Source organism: Oculina patagonica, chromosome 14 (genome assembly GCF_052425735.1).
Source record: "Oculina patagonica isolate OP01 chromosome 14, crgOcupat, whole genome shotgun sequence".
NCBI lineage: Eukaryota > Metazoa > Cnidaria > Anthozoa > Scleractinia > Oculinidae > Oculina > Oculina patagonica.
Genome location: NC_135771.1, coordinates 13001498 through 13027372, shown reverse-complemented (window position 1 = coordinate 13027372; position 25875 = coordinate 13001498). Strand labels below are relative to the sequence as shown.

The 25875-nt window shown below is 39.9% G+C and overlaps 1 long non-coding RNA gene and 1 pseudogene across 10 annotated transcripts in view; both read right to left on the bottom strand.

The window, feature by feature from the left end:
* Positions 1–25875, bottom strand: part of LOC144638045 (uncharacterized) — a 54728-nt gene that overhangs the window by 18790 nt on the left and 10063 nt on the right. The gene's annotated exons all lie outside the window — the stretch shown is intronic.
* Positions 17758–19029, bottom strand: LOC144638976 (BTB/POZ domain-containing protein 6-A-like; annotated as a pseudogene).

Here is a 25875-nt window from a genome sequence, read left to right as displayed (position 1 = left end):
GCGACTTTTTTTGCTTGTTTACAAGCGAAAATAGGAGAATAGCAGTTATGTGGGGCAAAATTTGGAACATTCTTGTCATTCTTGTCTACTCTCAAGGGACTTTTTTAATTTCTCAAGGGAATATTTTAATTTCTCAAGGGATTACTTTCCGCTGTGGGTGATCACGCGATCTCGTGGAAAAAACGTGACTTGTCATTTACAAACGTTATATAACAATGTTAAAAGTGACATGTCAGCTTTCTTATCTCAACGCACGTGTGTCTGAAAGGCGATCCTCTCTCCTCCGCAGAGGTCTCTTTCGTGTTTCGGGCTGGGAAATAGGGAGAGGAACGGGGAGAGGCGAAAAGTAAGCGCGCGGAGCCTGGAGAGAATCGAAACGAAAGCGCGCGGGGCACACTGGGAAGGGGAAAGGAAAGGAGCGAGACCTCTGCCAGATAATGTGCGGTTCTCTGGACAGATTTGCGGTTCTGTGGACAACCTTTGATTATGGCTGAAGGAGACAACGAATTGAACGACTTTGAATGTTATTTTAAATATCTAAGTATGGAAGGTAAGTGGACGCTTTTTGGTGAAGTTTCGATCCTTATCATTTGATTTTTGGCCGTTCGTGTTTTCTCGTGTGGTTATCGGGTTATCCGCCATTTTGGATTTTTCTTGGACAGGTCTCCGTGCAACACACTCTGTTTTCTCGATCTTACAATCGTTAAAATTGAAGATGACGACGGATGCCAACCTGTATCAGTATCCCAGTAAAGGATAGAGCCAGTGGCCCCGCAAGAAAGCATTTTTTGACGCCGGATTCTAACTTTGCGAATGAACCAAAACCGAAAGAGGTATCATAGGGCAAGTGAAGGATTTAATGGTTGTACAGCCCGCTTATCTGGGGCTACAAAAGGTTAAATAAGCTTTAGGAGACATTTTAGAATACCAGACCACTTATTTACACATCTCTGAAATCTTTTTTTAGAGCAAAGCATATCAAAACAAAGAAACCATCTAATTTTAATGTGATGCAAATATGTGGCCTGGTATTTCTATATACAGTTGAGCCAGAAATTGTTCCTCTAAGATTATACATATATAAACTTAAGAAAGGAACAACAAAGCCAGTTGTCATCAACAACTCACATTAAGAGCATCCGCAACTGTTTTTCTGGCCAAATTCACTGACTATTATGAGAATGCATTCACTTAGCAGAAGCTTTGATTTTTTATTTTGATTCAAGCACTCGATTTGCGAACCTGCTTATTTCACCAACAGCCTAGCCTCTCATACTGATGTAAAATTAATATATCAACTGTAGTAAATCTAAAAATGCCATACTCCAACTTGGTCTTACTACATCAGGGGGTGAAACGGAAGTTTTAGCGCTGTTTTCGGTCGTTCGTCCGTATACACTTATAGAGGGGGAACCACGCTTGCAGCTACGGGAAGTTCAGGATCTAACACAGCAACAACAGTCCTTCGGAACGGCAGAGAATACGCAGTTACTTGGCTCCAACAACAGAGATTTATTCCAATAACATAACCAACAGTAATCAACGGGATGTTTGTCTAACCGGCGTCCCACCACCGGGGGTGCTAGAACAGTACCAAAGATCACCAAAGAATATTTTACAGTGCAGTTCTACTTATTGAGAAACTGCAATACTAACGCATTAGGTAATTTCATAAAATAGTCTAACTTAAGAATTATCTAATACATTTCAGGAAGGCCTATTGGCTATAACGGAATTTCACTTTTACAAAATTAATCACTTACAAAGCAGTGCAGGTAGATAACAGTTAAACAAAAGGCAAGTGCGGGTTCCGTTACACTTGAACGCTAATTACAGTTATGATCTTCAACACAACAACAGGTGACTGCTACGGTTAATGAACTGGAACATTAACCTGCTACTTCAAAACCAAAACAATAATTTCTATGTTGGATTTTTCTATCTTTTAACAGCGACTGCGAATAAATAAAATTCAACCAAATAATCAAATTTCCTCTCCTTACATTCCTCCGACCTTAGCTTGAAACTCTCCCGAGTCAAGCAATTAAAAATAACTATCCAAATTGAAACCATTCCTTAAAAGCAAAGCAGACTTATTGACATGTGTGTATGTTTATATTTGTTATATTTTAAATTTTTGTATTTGATTTTTGTGCCTGGACCGCAGCATTAACCGAACAAGCCAAAATATAATGGCCTCGGGGGTCCATAAAAACTAAAATGAAATAAAATACCAAGGCTGATTGACACTATGATACATCAGTTCTTAAGACTAGACTTTTTATCAGTCAATTTTTCAGCGCACATGGTTCTATGCTAATGCTTGGGCTCTTTACCAGGAGTAGCCTACTCCTTTCATTTCCTGCAGCATAGACCGTTTCCAGTTGTTCCTTGGCCTTCCAACTTTTCTCTCTCTCTGTGGGAGGTATTGCAAGGCTTGTCTTGCCACACTGTTGCTGTCTCGTTTTGTCTTAGCAGCTTTTAATTTCTTTCTCTTTCTGTGTTGACTGATTCCCGCCGATTGGTTTTCACGTTCTTTAACGTAACAGCAGCAACCAATATACGGCTGGTCCGGCATGCGGTTGGAATTAGTACAATCAACTGGTATCCAGACTGGTTGTTGACTGGGTGGGGACTTTGATTCTATGGCGTCGCCAACAGGTTGAAGATCCCCAATAGCTTCTACAAATGTCCCCAGGGTTGCACCTTTATACAAAGTGACAGGACTGGACGTAGGATTAATCATCCTAAAAGGAATCGTCTTGGCCTGTGATACTTGAACTAGAGACGCGGCTCCCTGAAGGTGGTACCGTTCGGTTAGGCGAGGTGTAGACTCAACTAAACCAATTATCCCTGGGGTGGTCGTTCCCCGAACCCGTGCAGGTATCACTACCTCACTACTGGGTGGGATTACATAGGTAGCCAATGCATGGATGGACTTAAGCTCTTCCTCATGCATCCTGGGAGAGTAGTCTTCCAGCTCCAATTTTTCAGTTCGGAAGTTTATGATAGCACCATGAGCTCGAAGGAAGTCTCAACCCAGTACGGCCTTGTAAGTAAGACCCTTTATGACTTTCAACTCACAAGGATATGTGCCTCCTGCAAAGGTCAGAGTTACCGTAATTGTGCCCAAAATAGGTAACTGTTCTCCACTTACAGTTTGAATGGCTCTGGAGGGGCTTGTTTGCGTCACAATCGGGCTGCCTTCAAATATTTCTTGTAAGTGTTCGTATTCAATCACGGACATACTGGCTCCAGTGTCAACAAGAAATCTTGTAGTCTTACCATTGATCTCCACCGGCACTGTAAGTTCTTGTGGCTTCCGAGGCTCAGCAGCTGTAGCTATCTTTGGAAAGCCAACATCAGGACTGGTATTGTGCTGTGTTGCAGAACGACGCAGGAACTCGTCTTCCAAATCATTAGGAACTACCTGGTCTGTGGAAACTTTGGCAAGGTTCGTACCAATGTCCACTTGTTTAGACGCGAGACCTGGGTCCAACTGTGAGTCTGCAGTGCTAACTTTATCACCCTGGTCAGCGGTTGTTCCACAAAAAGGCGTCATCGGTGGATGTTGCCATGGTTTTGTCTCCTTTACGTCCTCTTCCATGACGTCAACCGCAATTGATACTCGTGGACCATCTACTGTACGTGCGTCAACTTGAAAGTCATCAGTTGCTTGCAGCAGACAGTCTATTGTAGCCATAGTAACGTCGGGGCTGGGTAACTGGGACCCAATCTCCTTCGTGTCCGGCGGCGTATAATCCTCACGGAACTCCAGAGGCGGAGGCAGCAAAACTTCCAAAAAACTGCTATCCAACTGGGACTCAGTCTCCTTCGTGACAGGCGGCTTGTAACCATCTTGGAACTCCAGAGGTGGAGGCAGCAAAACATCCAAGAAATTGCTATCTAACTTGGAGTCAGTCTCCTTCGTGACAGGCGGCTTGTAACCATCTTGGAACTCCAGAGGTGGAGGCAGCAAAACATCCAAGAAATTGCTATCTGTTTCAAAATCATCCATCGGTGGTGGAGGTGGACAAATTGGTATATCGCCCACGATCAAGGCGGTCGTTGACGGTGGAGGCGGCACAATTAGCTGCTCTATTTCCCAATCGGTTAAGGGTTTAAATTCTCCAACACCATCAAGATAGTTATCGCATCCTGGAGACAACAGGTCTTGCTGGTCAGCGGTCTGGTGCTTTCTTGGAGGAGTACTAGAAGCCAAATCGGTTCCTTTCGGTTGCTCCTCATAACAATCTCCAGACCCGTCAAGTACTTGAGAGTTAGTATTGTAGTAATACAGTTCTCCTACATCATAATCCTCCAGGTAGTAATCGTAATCTTCCTCTTCACATTCCACTCCTTCAAAGGCCGCCATACGTTCCCGTCGGCGAGAAGGTAACTCTCTTTGCCGTGACTGTGGTCCCGGATTATAATTGTTCCGTGGTTCCACTCGGCGTTCAGGCATAGGAGCTGGAAGTGCATTTGGTATTGGGCGGGCACGCCTATACGGACAGCTTTGTTGTACGTGACCAGTGTTTCCACAATCAAAGCAAATGGGTCTGCCGTCTCGAGTTCGCTGTCTTGGCTGTTGAGATTCATTCCTGTTAGGCAACAATCGTCGGACAAGGCCATTAATTCGAGCTTCTAACTGTCGTTCGCGTTGTTGCATTTGTTGGTCGCGTTGTTGCATTTGTTGGTCGCGTTGTCGCATTTCCTGGCGTAGATCTCTTATTAGCTTTGATAAATCTTGTTGATTTCCTCTTTCGGGCTCAACATAAGCGGCCACATTTCCTTTATTATCTTCCTTTGTAGCAACAGCATTCAATTTACTAGTCAACACATCCATCTTAGTGTTTAATGATTGTATTTGTTTATCCACAGGTTGAGAATTGGTAGCTGTCGCTGTAGCTGGTACCTGTCCATTAACCATTAGTGCGTTTATTAGTCGCTCAATTTGACTATTATCGCTGGCTTGGTTTACGCGTTTGTTAATAGAATCCAGAGTTCGAGCACAGTCTTCGGCTTCAAGCAAAGTTTCTGGCATTCTTTCAAGCACTTTAACCTTTAGTGAAGGTACCAATCCTTCAGTGAAATAGGACACTTTATCCACTTCGGCCACCTGTAGACCACTAAATAGTTCATGCATGTCATTGATGTAGTCCGCCAGTGATTCGTTAGATCCTTGACGACGCGTAATTAAGCGTTGTCGCTTAACCCATGTCCGATCCTTGGTGGAATATCGTTTCATTAAAGCCGTTTTTAATCCTTCAAAGTTCTCCCGCTCCTCAGCTGGTAATTCAAAAAGGAACGTTTCGGCGGGTCCGCTTAAATTATTGATGATCTGCGCTACGGCTAACCGGCTTGTCTTGTCAATTCCTTTTGTTGATAACAAAAGTTCAAGTTTTTCAAACCACCGCGAGATATCTTCATTCTCTCGCCCATGAAACTTGTCCATCTTCACATCCTTAACTAGCATCTTTTGTGCCAAATTGTTCAATGTTTGTTGGTAAGATTGCAACAACTCAGCGCCTACTTCTTCTGATGCTTCTCGGCTAAACATTTTGTCAACACTGTCACCAGGGAAACTAGGACCTGTTTTCTGTGTGCGCGGCGGGAATTTTCCTTTCTCCTCGTCGCTTGATTGGTCGTCAGAGTCGCTAACTTTTCCTCTGCTGCCAATTTCTTCTGAACTTGAAGTGTCTGATTCCCTAGAACTTTCCCGAATTTCGCCTTGAAAGGTTACTCTTCGCGGGAAATGTTTATATATGTCAGCGGGCGAGGTAATAACTGGTACCTGTAGACCACCTGCTGTAGGGACAGTTTCTTCTAAATTATCCGTAATTTCCTCTTGTTGTTTTCCTTTTTCTTTAGTTTTATTATAAATTGTTCTCTGGTTGCGATTTTCTTCCACTGTTGATGAACTTGTTTCTTGTTCACAATAAATGTCGTCGGCGCGCGTCGCCGAAAGTCCACTAGCACTTACGTCAATGCTAATATCAACCGTTTCCAAATTTGTACGGTTTAAAGGAGGCCTCTCTTCGCGAGAGTCGGGTGTGTCCCTACTAAAATCTTCTTTTCGCAACTCGGTAGCTGATTCACTCTGGTCAAATGACAAATCGCAGTTCACACAAGCATCAGCCTTACCCTTCGGGGTACTTGTGTGTGAATACAAATGTTTCTGGCTTCTCAAGTAATACGGTTTACTGTTCTTCTTGAAAAACTTCTTCATGAATCAAATTTACTGCACTTACTTGGGCGATCCTTCGTTAGTCGCTCCAAGGGGTTACATCCTGCCCTTTCTCTGCTTGTTCCTACAAAGTCTGCTGTGTCTACCCGGATTCTCCACCACTGAAACGGAAGTTTTAGCGCTGTTTTCGGTCGTTCGTCCGTATACACTTATAGAGGGGGAACCACGCTTGCAGCTACGGGAAGTTCAGGATCTAACACAGCAACAACAGTCCTTCGGAACGGCAGAGAATACGCAGTTACTTGGCTCCAACAACAGAGATTTATTCCAATAACATAACCAACAGTAATCAACGGGATGTTTGTCTAACCGGCGTCCCACCACCGGGGGTGCTAGAACAGTACCAAAGATCACCAAAGAATATTTTACAGTGCAGTTCTACTTATTGAGAAACTGCAATACTAACGCATTAGGTAATTTCATAAAATAGTCTAACTTAAGAATTATCTAATACATTTCAGGAAGGCCTATTGGCTATAACGGAATTTCACTTTTACAAAATTAATCACTTACAAAGCAGTGCAGGTAGATAACAGTTAAACAAAAGGCAAGTGCGGGTTCCGTTACACTTGAACGCTAATTACAGTTATGATCTTCAACACAACAACAGGTGACTGCTACGGTTAATGAACTGGAACATTAACCTGCACTTCAAAACCAAAACAATAATTTCTATGTTGGATTTTTCTATCTTTTAACAGCGACTGCGAATAAATAAAATTCAACCAAATAATCAAATTTCCTCTCCTTACAGGGGTGAATATGTCTCATTCTCTCAAGAATGAGCAAATAACTAGAAATGAACTATAAAAGTAAACTGCCCATTGGCAACACTAGTAGTCAGTGAAATGTCTGTAAACGGTTGACTTCAATAGGAATTCAACACTGAAGTTTCCTGTTTTAATATTGAAATTGAAAGAAGACCATCGTTTTGTATGTTGACAAGGCAAGACATTAAAATTTCCCAATTAATTTAGAATAAATTAACAGTGTACTCATTCCAGGGAATGTGTTTTTTACATGTACCATGTGTCTATATTTCCAACAATGTAAAAATCTTAACCCAGCTATTTTGTTTTGTTTTGTGTATTTGCGGTGCTTTGAAACCAAAGTATTATTTAAGTGGTTTTTGTCTTTAGTTTTTGATAGCTTTGATATCAGCATACAAAGCACTTAGTGTACTAGTTGTTGTTAGTTTTGAAACGCCCCCAGTTCTTTCTTATTATTTTTAAAGGTATTTTCTAGTAATAATTATAGCTGTAATTTCCGTTAGTAGAACGTGCTCAAAACTGCATGACGCTTTAGTTAGGAATTTGCCAATTCATGCTTACTCACGGCTAAATTCGCTGTTTAGGAAATGACTTTATCTAGTATACTCGTTTGTGCTACGCCCTAGGCATAATCACGTAGCTGTACCTTATAAAAAGCGACTCGCAATAGCTTTAGTTGCTAGTTATCCCGCAACCGCTACGATCAGAGGATCAGCTACAGGCTACCTTTCTTGAAGACTTTGGTTTTCAGCTATCTTTGTGCGAGCCGTCACCAAAGTAATTTTGTATTTCTTTATCGTATTTTCTAGCCGTGATTGCCGAGTAATTAGCCTTTTCAACGCTAGGTTTTATCGTCACGCTATACTTGCAATTGTCTATTTTTACCAAATTATTGCTCGTGATTTAGATATGTGTAGTGTTAATAATTCAGTTCAGTTTTACACCACTTTGTAAGATGTTCTCGGCATCGAATCTTTGCGTTATATTTATAGTTGTTAGTTTATGTAATTAGCTTTTGGAGACACTTTTCAAGTATCTATTATCGAATTGTCACGCTCGTTTAAATCCATATGTAGCTAAATGCTATGTCTAAGCAATACTTTATTTAACTATCGTATTTCAGTTCGAACCTACTATCACCTACTACTACTACTACAATCAACTATTACTACTGCTACGTCTATTGCTATCATCGCTACTACGAACTTTGTTTCATCGCTACCTGTGTAATTCTAGAACCTTGAACTGTGATTAAATGTGTTTTTAATCATGCTATCAAGTGGAGTTCGAATCGTCTATTGTCTCGCACAGCGCTATTCCTGTAATTGTTAAGTTTTCTAAGTAATGCGCAACCTTGGAATCTTGGCACTTACAGTTGTTACTAACTAACTGATATTCTGCGGGGTTTTTTATTCGCGATATACCGGTACCTAACATTTTCTTATGAGGCACATGAAAAAGATTTCAGCGCTTGATAAAATGATAAGGTACATGTACTAGTAACAAATGTACTGGTATGTGAAGTCAATGGAAACAGATGTACAACTGAGTAGCCTTGTGGTAGTATATTCCCCCTAGCCTCTGAACTATTTAGTTTTAGAAGGTATTATAATGCAGAATAAAACAGAGTTGCCTTGAAAAGATGTGTATTTATTTTTTGTACAAATATGTTTTAGGAAAGTTAACACTTCCTCTACAAAAAGATTCAAAATATTGTTTTCAATGTGGCACAAGATGCTAATGAGAAAATGCCCTTGATTGTTAAATTTAACAAATGCACACAGTAGCAGAAGTAATGCACTTTTCAACATTTGGCATCAACTTTGAATCTTGAAAAAGATTGGAGCCAAAACATTTTACTGATATTATAATTTCAATCTTAGCATATGAGAAAAACAGAAGAATCTTGCTTGTTATTTAGCAAAACTTTTAATTTTAGGGGGTTGAATTTAAATTGTCCATGTTTCTGGCCAATATGTCAAAAAATGGTAAATAAAGTCCACATATTTTTTTAAAAAAATTGCATTTGAAGGCCCCATTGCCAGAATTTTTTTTATTAAACCTAAATCATTTGTGTGATCAAAGAACATGTGGACACCAATAATACTTCTAGAATATGTTTTTTATGTGTTGCACTGATAATTTTAGTTCCTGATTGTATATCGACAGTTTGTTGCAATTGCAAGACTCTCTCTCCATTCTAGGGGGCAGTTTGGCCTGGTGGTTAGGGCACTGGACTTGTAGTCCAGAGGTCACAGGATCAAATTCTCCTGCCACAAGATGGAAATGTGTTTGTTGGCCTTATTTTCAACTGCCCATGCTTCGTGAAAAGACAAATAGTCATATTCCTGCCAGTTGGGATTTTTAACTAGTTTCTCTTTTATTTACAATATTTGTTTGTTTATTTGCAGTGTCCTTGGTAAGCATAGCTGTGCTAAAGACATCAACACATAAATACAGTAATTTCTATTAATTTTAAATATTTTCCTCCACACTGACAAAACAGGGGGAAATTTCCAGTGTCCCTGCTCACATATTTTTTCCCCAGCCTCTATGAACATCCATTCCCAGCCTGTATGAAGGATGAAATAGGCCTTTGCATAGGAAGACTCCAAAATAAATTTTGCACTGGTATGTGCTCATTTTAAAGCTTTTCAGTTTTCCGATTTACTTGAGCAACACAGTATGTTTTTTTTTAAACCTGTGGGGACATTAAAATTCAAGTAGGGATTGAGAAAAATGCTTGTTGTAACCTATTGTTAAATACCGTAAATCTGACATTTCGACAGGTCGAAGTAAATTCCTGTCACGGCTTTCTTCTAGCCCTCTTATGTTTATGGCCTTCGTAAGAGGAATAAATGAACCAACCGTTTGCAATCACCTAGATGTAAGTCACAACAAGAAAAGAACGAACCGTATTCGCTCGGAGGTTGCTCCTGTGACTGATACTTCGGTGGTTTAATCGCCATGTGACTCTTGAGAACGCGTCTTGCATAATACCAAGAACAGAATCATCGATAGTCGATATGTTGCGATGCATCGTGCGAAAGTGCTGCCTCAAACCATTATACTGCCGCTGCTCTCGAAACACTTATAACACAAAGCTTTTCCAATTTTCCTCGCATACTGAAAAAGTCGACCAAAGAGGGAGAAAAGTACCCGCTTTTGTCATACTTGCATGTTCAGCTTCCGACGCCATCTTGTATATTCCTAAAGAAATTGATCTAGACCCAGACTCTCTCGGAAATCGGGCGCCATTTTGAAATCATTATCTGGCAGCAGGCCTCCGCTCCTTCGCCCTTCCCGTCGCCCCCCGCGCTCCCCCTAATTTTCATTTTTCGTGTTTTCGCCTTCCTCCCCCCGTGTTTTTTCGCCTTCCCCCACGAAAGAGGCCTCTGCGGAGGAGAGAGAAGGCGATCTATAAAAAGCGTCGCACAAACAATGGATTGCGTAACTAAAACACGAATAAATAGCCACTAGCACTTACATCGTTTAAAAATTACAAACGTCAAAAATAAACCATACCAAAAAACTTGCTCTTTTCAAAGATATTATTGAAGTTAAAACAAATGCAAGAGATGGGGGCTTCTTTTAAGGCTTCTTTTTTAGGCCAAATTTGGTCGCTACAAGCGCCCATTCTATTTCGTCATCAGCCTAGGTCGTTAGGGACGTGACCTCGCGTTGACAGCAATGTTGCATCACAGGCAGACCACCCTATGTGTTCGTGGTTAATTATTGTTGTTGACATGAGACGAACAAAAGAAATTTTGAAATCTATAAGGGTTACTGAAATAAAGCTCTGGAAATAACATATCTAACTACATTTCGCTCTAAATATCTCAATTAAGTTTAATGAAACGTTTATCGACTCATGTGTTGTATTTCTTCGCCTGCGCGGGCCGTTTTAAGCACTTTTTTAACTGATTTAGCCGGCCGAAGGCCAGTAAGAGAGAAAGAGGAGACAAGGCTTGCAAGTCGGCGGCCGCCAGCAGCGACCTCCTCCACTTCAAACCGGAATTAACGCCAAACTACTGAAAATCTCACCTATCTGACGACGGCTATCGATCGGTGAGTTGTTGCTCTATCTCTTCGCCGAATTTGAACTTCATCCCTCCAATAGTTTCCGAGAAAATCCACGCTGAAATCATGCATACGGCTTTTTGACTGCACAGGATAAACCTTCGACTCATACTTCATGCAAAAAAAGTCGGTATCTCGAAGAGACTTTGATTAAGTACCTTGGACAAATTTTACCCCTCACCCCTTCAATATAACCCCCTCCCCCCGAAACAATGTTGTATTTGTTATCTGCAAAACTTGCCTCGTTTGAGTACAACATTGAAAAGGGGGGGGGGGGAGTGGTTCAGAAGCGGCAGCAGATTAAAGGTGAAAAAACGGGAATTTTAAATTAGTATCAATTTCATCCAACTGTCTCAAGGACTTTTGACGCCCATTGTCACAAAGGGAAATCTAGCTTTTTGCAATAATTATAAGTGCAAACTAAGAATCCATGGAAATACAATGTTTCGTGGACTAAGACGCATTTTTCTGATATATAACATAACGGGTTACCACGGGTAACCACACAAATTAAAAGGAATAAGAGTATCTTGTTTCTCAACTATTTTGGTTACCTGTGGTTACTCGTGGTTACCCGTTCATTTCGAGAAAAGAAGCCGTTTTTCACATGTTATTAACAAGCTGTTTGTTGAACAATCACGGATAGTTGCGATTCCATTCAATTGCATGCATTTTTACGTGATTAAGTGCTACCGACTGGAATTTTCGAGAAAAAAATTTCAAAACTGCTAATTCGCATTTCTTCATATTCAGTCAAAAGAAACCCTTTGGTGAACTATTTACGAAAATGACATTTAACATTTTCAAAGGGTTTTTATATTTGAGAAAATCGGCAAAAGGTTAAAAGGCCGTTTTCGCGTCCCGCCGCCATAAAATTTTGTAGAATTTTTGTGGGTATTCAAAACACTCGTACGGAAAGAAGGTTGAACGTATGAAATTTATCTTTGGCAGGTATTCGGGGCATCCAATATACTACACAGAAACCTAAAAATATTGCAAAGCGATGCAATTAAACAGATCTTTTTTAAAGCCCAAAAATTGGTATTTTGAGCACTTTGGTAAACACTTGAAAGAAGGGTGACTTTGGTGGCAAAAATCGTGTCCTGGTACATCGAAATTTGGAATAAAAAATAGATCGGCGTCAAGTAATATTATGGTACTGTAACATATAAAAAATCCAGCCCGGGCAATTGAAAAACCACCCGTTGAGAGAAGTAAACGCATAGTGAATATTTCATGTATTGACTACAAAAATTGTCACGGTCACGCAACACTAGTAAACACATTTCGATTTGATTTATTCAATGTGTTTTAGTTTTGCTCACTTTGGCTACAGTTTATGCTCGAAAACGTCTACCTATCTTATGTATAATTTACTGTTTTGTATTCATATAAAAATTAATTTTAGAGGATGGGATAATTGATCTGACCGCAAAAATACAAAGGTCAAGTTTCGTGTCATATTTACCGACTTTGCCGCTCACACTGTGTAACTCGCACTGTGAATGAAATAAAACAATTCAAAGCGAAATGTCTTCACAAAGTAGTCTCGAAGCGTGTCATATTTTATCCTGGCGGTTCTGTTTCATTAAATTACTAACTACTTAACACTGGTAAAAGTTATTTTTTAGTTCCGGCTGTATCGATGCTCCGTATGGCTAAACTTCAGAATACCCGGCCACAATTCCGTGACATTAAAGTTCTGCTCCCGCAGTCCCGCAGAAGTTGCTCCGATTCTATAAAGTTTTTCGATTACCTCAGTCTGTGTGTCAACAACATGAATTTTGCAAATACAGTATGTGTTCATAAACAAGATGATGATCTTATCGACAAGCGTATCTATAGGAGAACATCGAAAAATGAAGTAACTGTGTTCATTACTGCTTGTATATTTTCCTTTTAAGAGTGCGGGTCCTCGACTTCATATTATACGCCAGAACTGATACATGTACATGTTTACCAAGAACTGCAAAAACTGGAATTAGATGTCTGTCTGAATGTCTGTTGATTTCCTGTTAAACAATAACAATAAAAAACACTCTTGGCTATAAAGCAAAAGATACTATACCACCAGCAGCAGCTTACCATACATGTCCAAACATAACAAGTAACGATTCTCGGCTGGTTGAGCAAATACCAAACACATTCGAAAAGGCGATCTCCACAGCTGTTGTCAGCCGTCGTCACGCTCTCCACTTCGCTCCACTGTTCCCAAGCTGTCTGCCTTTCTCCCGTTTGCAATTTTTACACAGGTTCTCTGCCTTTTTACCGCATTCACAACCAATCTCGACTCACTCTTTGTACCACCAGACTTAGATTTTTAGCGGCTACTTATTTAAGCCATTTTTCTGAGCAAGATTTAGTGACTATTTAATTTAGCGATTTCAGAATTTGTTTTTTTTTTTTTTTAAACCAGGCCCTTGTGTGGGAAATTGTCTAGGCAAACTCTCTTTCGAAGAAAAAACTGTGGCAGCTAAAATTCTTTTGCAATGAACTTGGGGTTATATTTACAGTATTATACTGACAATATTTTCTGGACTTAAGTAACTGGCCGCTTAATAGGGGGTGGCCGCATAATGGATGGCCGCTTAATAGGGGTTCGACTGTACTATCTGATTTAATACCTTGACTTCATATTACGTTTTTTAGTTGGCCTTATCACCAGCAAATATGGAGATTACAAACATATCCCAAAACATAAATCCATTTGTCTGTCCAAGTTTTTTACCCACCGATATGTTCATTTAAGTTGATGTTACACAGGACAACTTGCAACAACTATTTTTTGCGCAACACCGCGTCAACTTTTAGTGGTATGTTAAATGAGTCAACTTTTCACGCATCGTACAAAATGTACTTGGTAACATGTATGTTACACAAGATGATTTTCAGCGCAACGCCATCTCGCAACATTTTGCACCAGCGTCAAGGCCATGTTGAACAGAATTCTGGGAAGGTGCTGCGCGAAAAATCGTTGGCGACCCTGTTACACGAGTCAGCTGATAAATATTCGTCATCTTTCGTTGTGAGTTTTTGACTTGGGTTCAAAAACTCACAACATTTTTGCAGAGTCAAAGGGTGCACAAAAAATCTTCCACGGTACCATGTTACTCGGTGAACAACTTTTTACGCGACATTGTTGCGCGAAAAATCGTTGTTGCAAGTTGTTCCCCCCGGGGGGGGTACTCCCTATAATGGTATAGGGTAGGGTAGGGTAGGGTAGGGTAGGGTAGGGATTTCACGAGTTTAAGTATATGAAAGGGTATGGAAATCTGTCATTTGGCTATTTAAAAGGGCCTTTTAATAACATTTTTCGAAACCTTTTTTCAGTTAAAGGTATACGAAAGGGGTACAATTTCTCAGTCAAAAATGGTATATAAAAGGGTAAGGGGTTAGAACTTGGGGCGGAGCCTCCCCGTATAAAACTTTTTTGAGTACTCCCCCCCCCCTGGGGTTGTCCCGTGTAACATCACCTTTATGTCTGCATGATACAAGATACAACAACAACAACAACAATTTTAATATTAAGATATTTCCATAACAAATTATTTGACACCGCCTAGTAAAATTAAAGAAAACATGATTACATACAAATAAAATGTGTATCCTCATGTTACAAACAAAAGGCATATTTATTTACAACATAACGGTATGCATACAGCCTTTGCATTTGCCCATTTGAATTTTTCATTGTTTTCGAGCTAAAAAAAGAAAAACAATTCCAAAAGGCAAATGCAACTGCTATACACGTATGCCAGAAATAAATCCACCCAAAGTATTTAATGACTAAGGGACATTCTAAGAAAAAAAGCAGCAGTTGATCAATATACAGCTTTTAAAAACAATTAATGCATTAATTTGTAACTTGTTCAAGGTGCTATGATTTTTTCTGATATTTTATGAACAGCCACGTGTTTATTGATGCATGCATTCATTTCTTTCTTCAATCACTTGATCAATTGATAACAATAACTGAACACCTCATATGTGATGACACCTATATTATGATGCACATAATAAAATTAATTATAAATCACTTCACATAAATAAATCATTTTACATACAAAATCTTCATGATCATCCATGGCACATAATGTACCTGCAGCACCATAGCTATGATTAATAAATAATCTATAATTTATTCAATTTTATCATGTTCTCATACGGAAAAATGCATAACTAATGAAAAGGAAATGCGAAATACAGTGGAACCCCGATATAACGATATGCCAAGAGGGCAGTAAAATTATATCGTTATATCGAGGAATCGTTATATCGGGTTCCGTCCCATACATTTTACTTTTGCCGGGACATAACATATTCATCGTTACTGTATCGGGAATATCGTTATATCGAAGATCGTTATATCGGTGTTCCACTGTACTGTAAATGATCTAATAAACGCCCACTCTCAAATAAACGCCTCGTATCTAATAAACGCCTCCCCTGAAGTGTAAAGTTTGTATTAGACGCCCCCCTCTAATAAACGCTTCGTGTCTAATAGAAGCCCCCTCCAAGAATACGTAAGAATCACCTCAAAAACCAAGGAAATGCTCCATATTGTAAAATCATGCAATATAGTTAGTCTCTTGCTCGACTCGGATATCAAAGAAGCCAACAACGCCAACATGGTTGACCTCGATGATGATGAAAACATTGATATCGAACTATGAATGACATCTCTAGGCTTTGCATTTGCGCAGATTAGATAAGTCTCCTACTCGCCAACTCTGTTTTCTATCTTACTTCGCTAGCAAACTACGCATCCTATTTGTTTTGTTGACGTTGTTACAGTTAAAGTGAAATAAACTCCTCTCTCTAATAAATGCCTCACCTAGGACCCCGAAAATTTAATAGATGCCCGGGCGTTTATTAGATCATTTATGGTAAGTGTTTCTTTTTCTGATATTGCCTTCAGAGAACATTTTTCCTCTGGTCAATAGTCCTTATATGCACTCACCTAAAATAAAAAACTTGTTAGCCAATTATAAGATCGCTACCTTGAAAGCTAATGTTCTTGGAAAACCTTGAAAAATTATGGAAAATAATTCATGATGGTGTGCTTAAAGTACATTAAAGTGTTTAAATATAATCAGACCTCTAGACCTCAAAGCACTTGAAATCTGGAGATTGTGATAAAAAAATTAGAAATTTCAGCAAAAACTGGGAGATCGATCAATCAATGGACAAAAAAACCTAAAAACCAGGAGCTAATCAAATGACCTGACTGTGTTTACCATGAGAGTTTTATATCTTTTATTTGCGACAATGAAGTGAAAATGGTGGATCTCACAGCAACATCGTGAGACTTGAGAAGTCTGTTGAATTCAAACTTTCCCTAAGGGTGTTCACTAAAAAAATTAAACAACTTGTAAAACCTGCTCACGTTTTAAAGTTATCAATGCAGCTGCACCTAGGTTCCGGTATTTATGAGTCTTACAAATATGCAAGGCACTTAGGCTGCAAGGAAAGGCAGCGAGGCATGCAAGGCAGGAATCTCTTATCCTAATAAAAAGGCTAACCGCAGCTACCTTAGCTAACTGTATGCTAACCGGTGTACTATTTAGGCTAACAGGAGTGCTACGAAGTGCTATTTAAGGTTACTGGAATGGCTTGCAGGCCTCGCTGCCTTGCACTTTGCAATGACCCGACTTTCTGGTGAATAGAAAACTAAGCTCTTTATGAGCTCATAAAAAAGATGGCTCCTGCTTAGGTTCTTGAAAAACATCAGTCAACAAGTTTTTCTTAACAACACAACTGTAACATCTGAAAACAGTTACACAGAACCCCTTTGGCCTGTAGTGGATCCTAACCAGAGCTCTTCACTAACAAGAGTGTTGCAAGGGCTTCCGTAGGCTGGATTTCTGTCGCCTTCTCGAAAAGTGGCTGGAAATCAAGACTAGAGTTTAAACTGTACATGGAAAAATGTGTGGTTTTTCACTGGCTGAGGTACCAGTTAAGCAGAAAAACGTTTCTCACACACTGCTGGGAGACTGGGTTCTAGTGTGCAGGGAGTATAAGGTCTATAAGGTCACATGGCTCAGTTCTAGGTTCAGTTTTTTTTTTTTGCATCCATCACTGCCTGACATGCACCACGCACCCACCCTAAAGTGTTTGTTCTAGTTTTTTGAGAAATTGTAACATACTTAGGGTGTTGACAGTTTTTCACTCTTGAGCCCTCAATGGGTCAAAAACTTTTCTTTGCCAGTTGTTTGGGTCTTTTCATGAAAATTTGATTCCAGCTGTTTACCCAATTATAATGTTTTGTTATAATAGTGGCCAATAGTACCAACAAAAGGTCAGGCCTTCTGCTTGGCTCCAGTGGTCTATACAGGGAGGCTCCGCCCAAAAGGTGGTACTTTTTGCATGCTTCAGGTATAGAAAAGGGTAGGATTTCGTAAGTTTAGGTATATGAAAGGGTAAGGAAGTCTGTCATAAAGGTATTTAAAAGGGCTTTAATTAACATCTTTTTGAACAGATGCATCTTATGGCTGTTTTATTTTTATCTATAATTTTAATGCTACAGAAGATTGATGAGATTTTCCTTTTTAGGTATACGTCATGTCATTTAGGTACATGAACGGGGTACCTTTTTTCAATAACGGTATACGAAAAAGGTGCCTTTCTGACAAAAATAATAATAGTATTATAAAAGGGTAATGGGTTGGACCTCGGGCGAACCTCTCGGTAACAAACTTTATTAGTTAGTCCCCTGGGAGCTTTCCATGTCTCCTAGACATGCTTGATTTTGTGATTAACATTCTTCAATTCATAGATTTTTCTGTAAAAAAAGTTTGCTTTGTTTAGTTATGATAACTTGAACAAAAATTCTCCAAATTGTCCATAATAAACACTCGATTTCCTGCCAAAATTACTACAACGTGTGAAGAAAAATGTAACACCATGTGTTGTAACCTCTGGTATACCTGAGAAGCCACAGCATGAACGGGGACCTTTCATGTTCACTTGAACAAAGTACTGTTTGTCGCTCGTCAAATTAACAGGATCAAGCATAACAACAAAACCATAATAGCCAATCTCTTTTCTATGCTTAGGAACTGACAAGAATCTTCCAGATTTCTTAGCAACTTCGCTCTGGCCTTGAACTTCTTTCACAGTCAAATGCACCAAGTACTCATTACCTTCACTACCAAACAGACAAACTCCATGAAGCACTACGTCTTTGTTCACGTGGAAGTGAATACAATCTTCATAATCCAAGTCGTAATGATTTAAATTGACTCTACCAAATCTGAAACATCATTGGAGAGTGCCATCCCTTTTGGTCCCTTCAATACCGACTGGTGATGCTAATTCTGAATTAAAATGCTTCATCATGTTAGCAAGTTCTTGCGGTGTTAGGATTTCACTGTCAGGCACGGCTTCAGCAAACTCTTTTTCCTCCATCACCGGGAAACGTATTTCTTTTACAATAGCCTCTCCAAGAATGCACCTTTTCACACTGCCATCTGCAGAAAGTCCTTGCCTCTCACATTCCTTTGTTGCCCAGAGATCAATAGCTTTGAACAACTCTACCTCTCTGATTGTCAGTGAATCTCTCCTGACAACTGCTTCAAGTAAAGACCTCTCAATTGTCACGAATCCCTCGGATTTCACAGCTTCTTCAGTTTCTCTGTCAATCAATTCCCAGCATTGATCTACAAGAATCTTCTCATCATATTGCTGAGCATGTGGCAGAACACAAAACACGTTTGCCGGATTTAATATTTCCTTTCGCAGCAACCGAACACATTCATCAGCAAGCGAGTTGACCAAGTATTTCTTTGCCACATACAGCACTTGCATCACATTGCTTTCGTTTAATTCCGCCTTCCCGCTGTACATGTACCGAAGCATTTCCAACACTCCCTCGTACTCGCAGTCTGGTAGTTCAACAGAGTCCGATCTCTCGGCCAGTCCACCACAAAACATGGCGAACAAGCAGCTATTTCAAAAAGAAATAGTGTTTCGTTTCCAGATTGCGGAAGGGTGAGAATAGTGTAACACTTAAGGAGAGGTGGGTTTGGGGTTTATTTTAATTCGGAGAAGGTCCTAGTGTATGTTGAATTTGCCGAATTTATGCACGAGTGAAGAATGAAAAAAAAATGGCACCTGATAGCATAACTTTGAATGTTACATGAATGGAAAAATAACTTACAGAAAATATTTAAATATATTCCTATCAATGTGGGGAAATATCAAACCACAAGAGTAAAATGCAAGATCAGAGTAATTCAATTAATTTAAATGGTTTATTTTTTGAAACAAACAATCCTAAAATAAATCAGATCCATAAATAAAATGTTTTGTGACTACTGATCTCTGATAAAATGCAAAACAACACTTTAATCGTAGATGAAATTATTACCTTTTGAGAAAAAGCTTGAGGTATATACTTCTCTGAGTTGATCACATGCTCAAATCATATAAATGCCAAATTCAAGACAAACCAAAACCCTGGCCGACAAGAACAGAGATGAGCACACTGTTTCGAAGCCATTTCTTCAAAATCAAATGCCTGTTGTCACTTTACAAAGACACGTAAACAACCGGGGCAAATTAATGTAAAAAGCTACCATACACAGATTTTTAACAAGGATTTTTAATTAAGCAAAATTCAAGTTTAAAGAACGTTTTGTGTTATATGTTATATATGGATTGTATTTTGCTCGATCCGCGCTGTACGCTCTCCCGGCAAATATAAAATTATCTCCACAGAATAAGACACAGGCAAGTTGTTTCTGTTGTCAGTGTAACAGCCTTGCATTGGTAACACTGATAATAACGATTTGCATTTTTGGCGATACTGTGGAGTTTCGATCAGACGGCGATGGCTTTGAATAATCCAAAATAATGTTTATCAGTATCATTAATTTTATCTCAGAAATCTGCTCCAGCGCAGTTGCAACGGTAGTTAATGTTGAGCGTTACATCAACTAAGGAGACGAATTTAGCTCGAAACGGCAGTTGCACACCTTGCAATACGATACTGTCCATACAAAATTTAAGCTTTGAACAGAACTTCTCAACTTTCCGTGCAGACTCGAATGTTTTTGCGACGCCGACGTGACACTGATCACGCAATTCCGGGTACATCCACGCGAGAACCCACGTAATTTTGCGTGTATTCGCGCTGTTTGTGACGCCGAAGATGCCGTGAAATTTTCCTGTACAAATAGAATAGGGCAATCTCCCACATTTATACATTCCTCTGTTACATGAAGTGAAATTAACTTTGTAAGTCACCTGCAAATATGCACATCTCTTTGTAGCGCACTTAAGCTCTAACGTGCGAGCAAACACGAGATACGCCAAGTCACCCCGTTTTTCTTTGCGCTTGCATACACTGGTTGGTGGAAATTTACTTCCGTTTCAGAATATTTAATATTAAACGCTACGAGAGCTGTCTCTAGTTTTCTTACAATACATCGCTTTAATCAAACTTAAAACCATTGCAGTCGTTAAATATTTCTGTTTGCAACGAATCTCAATATTTTTGGTCATGCAGAGGAATATATTTCCGATATTTGAAGAACATGACTGTTTTTACGAAATTAATTGCCATCGGTCATACGTATTTACTTTGTGGTTACGACCGTTCTTGTGATTGGATAGCAGCCCCCCGTGCGAGCAAACACGACAAGTCATCCCGTTTTTGTTTGCGCTTGCAAACACTGATTGGTGGAAATTTACTTCCGTTTCAGAAAATCGCTAGAATGTTTACTTAACAATTAAACGCTACGAGAGCTTTCTCTAGTTTTCTTACAATACATCGCTTTAATCAAACTTAAAATCATTGCAGTCGTCAGATATTTCTGTTTGCAACGAATCTCAATATTTTTTTATCATGCAGAGGAATATCTTTCCGATATTTGAAGAACATGTTTTTACGAAATTAATTGCCTTCGGTCAAACGTATTTACTTTGTGGTTACGACCGTTCTTCTGATTGGATAGTAGCCCCCACTGTGTAAATAGTTCACATCGAAGCCAAAATAATACCGTATCGTTTCTGAGGAAACGAAACAAAAAAACGGGACTACAACTCGACAACACAAACTTGTGGGTAGGAATTGCCATCTTGCTTTTCTTGGGCTCAGCTTCGTCACTCGAAGCTCGAACAACAAGGCTTACATCGCTCAGTAGATCGTTATTAAACATGAAAATGCCTCTGTCTGTGATGCTTGCTTTGGTCTTCTGCCACTTTTCATTATTAATAAAGACGGCCATAATTTCGTGTTGTTATACCCAATACACCAGTAAAATCACACACGCTGTGAAGTGTTGGCTATCCCATGCACCATGCACCCTGATTTCGCGGGAAAATTTTGTCACGCAACCACAATAACAGGTCCGCTTTGCGTACATGTGCAGAGTTAAATTAGTGGCCAGATAAGTAGGCATTTCCCGATTATGCCAGCATTTTTTGCATAATTCGGCTTAACGAGCATTTTTTAAACAATTTTATCTTCATTTTTGTCGTCAAAAGTAAAAATGTGCTTGTTTTTGGTGTTCAAACACTTCTAAAGTCCAATTCTTTAAGCTCTCTACTTCAACTTCCATAGGCGTACGGGCCGGGGGGGGGGGGGCAGGGGGGCTGCAGCCGCCCCCTCCCCCTCCCAAAAAAAAATTGGGCAACTCAGAATTTTTGGGCAGCAAGAGAAATTTGGGCAAAGCCAGTTTTTATAGAAGTTTTCTTTTTCTTCGAAGAGATAGATATTTTATATTTTAACCTGAAGTTGGCGGGTAAAAGCGAGTTAAATTCACATGAGACAGTGGTTGCTTAGCACCTGATAAATTTCTCGTTAATAGTGAAGGGGGTCATTTGATGATATACATATTTGTATTTTTTTTTTCTGTTGGGCACTGTACTGCAAATATCTGTCACAGTTAAACACCTGATAAGAAAGCTTCTCCGCGTTGCTAAATTTTACAAAATGGACGGCGAGATTCTAGAAGCCGAGCAGAAAATGTGCGCGAGTTTTCGTCGTGTGCGCGGATTAGCTACATGACCGTTCCAGAAATGCTGGAGACAATGCAAGAGAATAAATAATAATATAATAAAAAATAAATGGTGTTTATAGTGGTCATGCACTTAGCTTCATATCTTTACGAGATAGCTAGTTTACAGGCATGCCACTGAAACAGAGGAAACAAATATTTTTTTAAATGAACATAACAAGGTTAAAACTCCCGACTGGCAGGAGGCAGACCAATCGGCTATATACAAAGCGTGGTCGAGGATTGGACTCGAGACAACCGAGAAACAAATCCAGCTAGTGGCCACTGGGCAGGTTTTGAACCGGGGACCTCCGGATTACAACACCAGCGCCCCAAACCACTCGGCCACGCTTGCCTCCTTAAAGAATGATCTATTTGATAAGTTTTAAGAGTTTTCTTACGTAGTTCATATATCCATGCAGTGATACCTGCTACGTACAACGTGTTCTGCAGAACGATCAATTAGTGCGTTGTACAGATTGACAAAATAATAAAGCCCAAAACAAAAACAAACTGGTTTCTCGTCCCCATCCGCTTCTCGCCTCTCGTTTTTAATTATTTGTTTTTGGAAAAGTTAGAACGAACAAAAACCAACAATGTTTACTTTCACTTTGTACGGATTAAGACATGACTTTTGTCTGCGTTTCAATACAAACTAAGACCAAAACTTTAAATCCTAGTTAACATTGCAGGATTTATCGATCGATATTCGAACAACACAGGTATGAAATGCAACAAAATAATAAATAATTAAAAAATAACAAAAAATACGCCCGCCCGCTCTCTTTTTTTTTAGAAATCCAGACGACAAACATTTTTTTTTTTACTTGGCCTAAATTATAACTTGTCGTCGCACTTGTATTAGCATTTAAAGGAACAATGTCACGGTATTTTGAGTCATTTTACTGATTACTTTCAGATTGAAGGAAACCTCAAAATTATAGTTTTCTAACATAGAAAAACAACAAAGGAGTGATAAAAACTCGAAAATAACCAAGGATGGTTTCGACTGACGAAGATTAAGACAGATTACAAATGACAAACTTGAAAAAAAATTGCCAGTTTTTTCAAGTTGCCTAGTCCGTGGCGTAGCTCCTTTATGGGCATATTCCAACTCTGTAGTCAACAATGACATGGATCGTATTGTTAATATCTTGGGCCATCGAAGATTCTTATGTATGAGATTTTCACTTCATTTGTAACCCTTTGTTGGTGCATCGCTGTATGACCCTCGTTTCTTCTCGACCGGTTCGTTCGAGCAGGACACGAGCAGAGCACGAGTCGGACACGAGATTGCACTCGAGCGCGCGCTTACATCAGATACAACTAAAACAAATCAAGTAATAAATAAATGTTTCAAGTGCAGGGAAGGTTTCAAAATCGCAAGAAAGGCTGGTTGGAACTATTTGAGACTGCGTATTCAAAAAGCACACCACAGAATTAAACTTCTCGACGAACAGTGTGCCGACTGCAAACGTAAGTTATCTTCTGTAATTTCGCAAGATTATTCTGACTCACTGCTTAAGGTGATTGACCATAACGTTAGTACGTTTAGAGCTAAAATTAAGGCTAGACATTGCCAAAAACTAACGGACATAGGAGCTTTCGAAACACGCGAGGACTACGTTGACAAGGATCGTTGGGTGATAAATTTGTCTGACCGTCAACTCAGTACCCACGAAACCAGAGCACTTCAAAACGGACTAAATTTCGCTACAACACCAAGATCTGTCCCAACGTCCAACTTCATAGCAAACATTGAAACGGGAATTTATAACCTTCCCCAAAGCTCTAAAGCGACTATACGTGCATCTGTGGTGAACATCTTAAAAAACAGTAAACCTGAGGCAGTTTCTAACATCTCGAAGCAACAACTTGCTGCAGTAAGAAACCTAAAACAGGATCCTTCTGTTACCATCGTTCCAGCAGATAAAGGCAGATCCGTTGTTGTTATGAACACGGTAGATTACAAAGAAAAGATAGCCACTTTGTTAAATGATACCAACACGTACGAGAAGATTAACGACAAACGCAGGAACCCCACGTCACGAGTCGAAAAGGACCTTAATAATCTGTTATCAGAAATAAAGTCCAGTCCTTGCATTCAGGACCGTGATAAAACTCAAATGGAACCCAAATTATATCACCACCTTCACAGCACTGATGCAACCCCTGCAACCTTCTATGGCCTTCCTAAGATCCACAAGGCCCACATACCTCTTCGTCCAATCACCAGCTCTATTAATGCACCAACATACAATTTGTCAAAGCATTTGGTTTCTATCTTATCCCCTCTGCTGGAGGAGAGATACTCAGTGAGAAATAGCACCGCGTTTGCCCAGAAGATAAAAAACCAAGTGATTACAGAGAATGATGTCTTGGTATCTTTCGATGTTGTTTCTCTGTTTACCTCAATCCCAGTAGAGTTGGCCCTACAAGTTACTCGCGATAGATTGGAGCGTGATACAACTCTAACGGAACGCACGAACATTTCCGTGAGCAATATCATGAGGTTGCTAGAGTTCGTTTTGAGGAACAGTTTTTTCCCCTACGAGCAAGAACATTATCACCAAACATTTGGCTGCGCTATGGGTTCGCCTGTTAGTGCAACCATAGCCAATCTAGTCATGGAGTTTGTAGAAGTCCGAGCGATTTCAACAGCCCCGCATCCTCCACGATGGTGGTACAGGTATGTCGACGACAGCCACGTATGCTTAAAAAAGGAGTATGTGCAAGAGTTTCATGACCACCTTAACTCTGTTAACCCGCACATACAATTCACTAGTGAGGTCGAAGGTGACGACGGCCTTTCATTTTTAGACACCACAACAACTAGAGTGAACGGGCGCATACAGGTTAACGTCTACCGAAAGCCAACGCACACTGACAAATATCTAGATTTCAACTCGCATCACCCAACTCAACACAAGAGATCAGTGGTGAATACACTCCTTGAAAGAGCGAAAAATATCCCATCAACAAGCGCAGGGAAACGCAAAGAAAAGGAGCATGTGGTTAAAGTCTTGATGAACAATAACTATCCAATGCGGTTTATCAAGAGTTGTGATTCTCATCGCAAAGCTAATCGTCGTGTCTCAGACAGCAGCGACACTCCAAATGATGCCGCAACATCGTTTGTTGTTCTACCCTACGTGAAAGGCGTAACTGAAAGAATCTCAAAAGTTCTACGCAACAACGGGGTCAAAGTTGGCTTTAAACCACTTAACACGTTACGCACACGCTTCCCCAAACCGAAGGACAAACTCACAGCATTCCAGTCTAGATGTGTAGTTTACAGAGTTAACTGCCTTGACTGCAATTTTACCTATTATGGACAAACGGACAGAGCGTTAGCTACTCGAATTAAAGAACATCAAAGAGCAGTCCGTGTTTGCGACAAAAACTCTAAGATCGCGCAACACGCGAACACGTTTGGCCATGATATGGATTTCAATCATGCAGCGGTGGTGGACAAGTCAGGCGATTACCACAAGAGGCTTTTCCTAGAAGCGTGGCATTCGCAGAGGGACCAGAATGCGGGAAATGAACACATAGACATCCCTGATGTATATAAGTCACTTACATAATGTTCATAGTCTCGCGCAGCGTTCGCGTGTACTTGCATTAGTCACTCGCACGCGCGTACAATGTGAAACCGTTAAAAAGCCGTTTTTATGCCATGATAACAACCGAAGAAGACCGAAGATTCTCGGTCGAAACGTCTTGAGTACATTATGAGCATTGTTTACGCTCAAGTAAGTCAGCGTCAGAATTTATA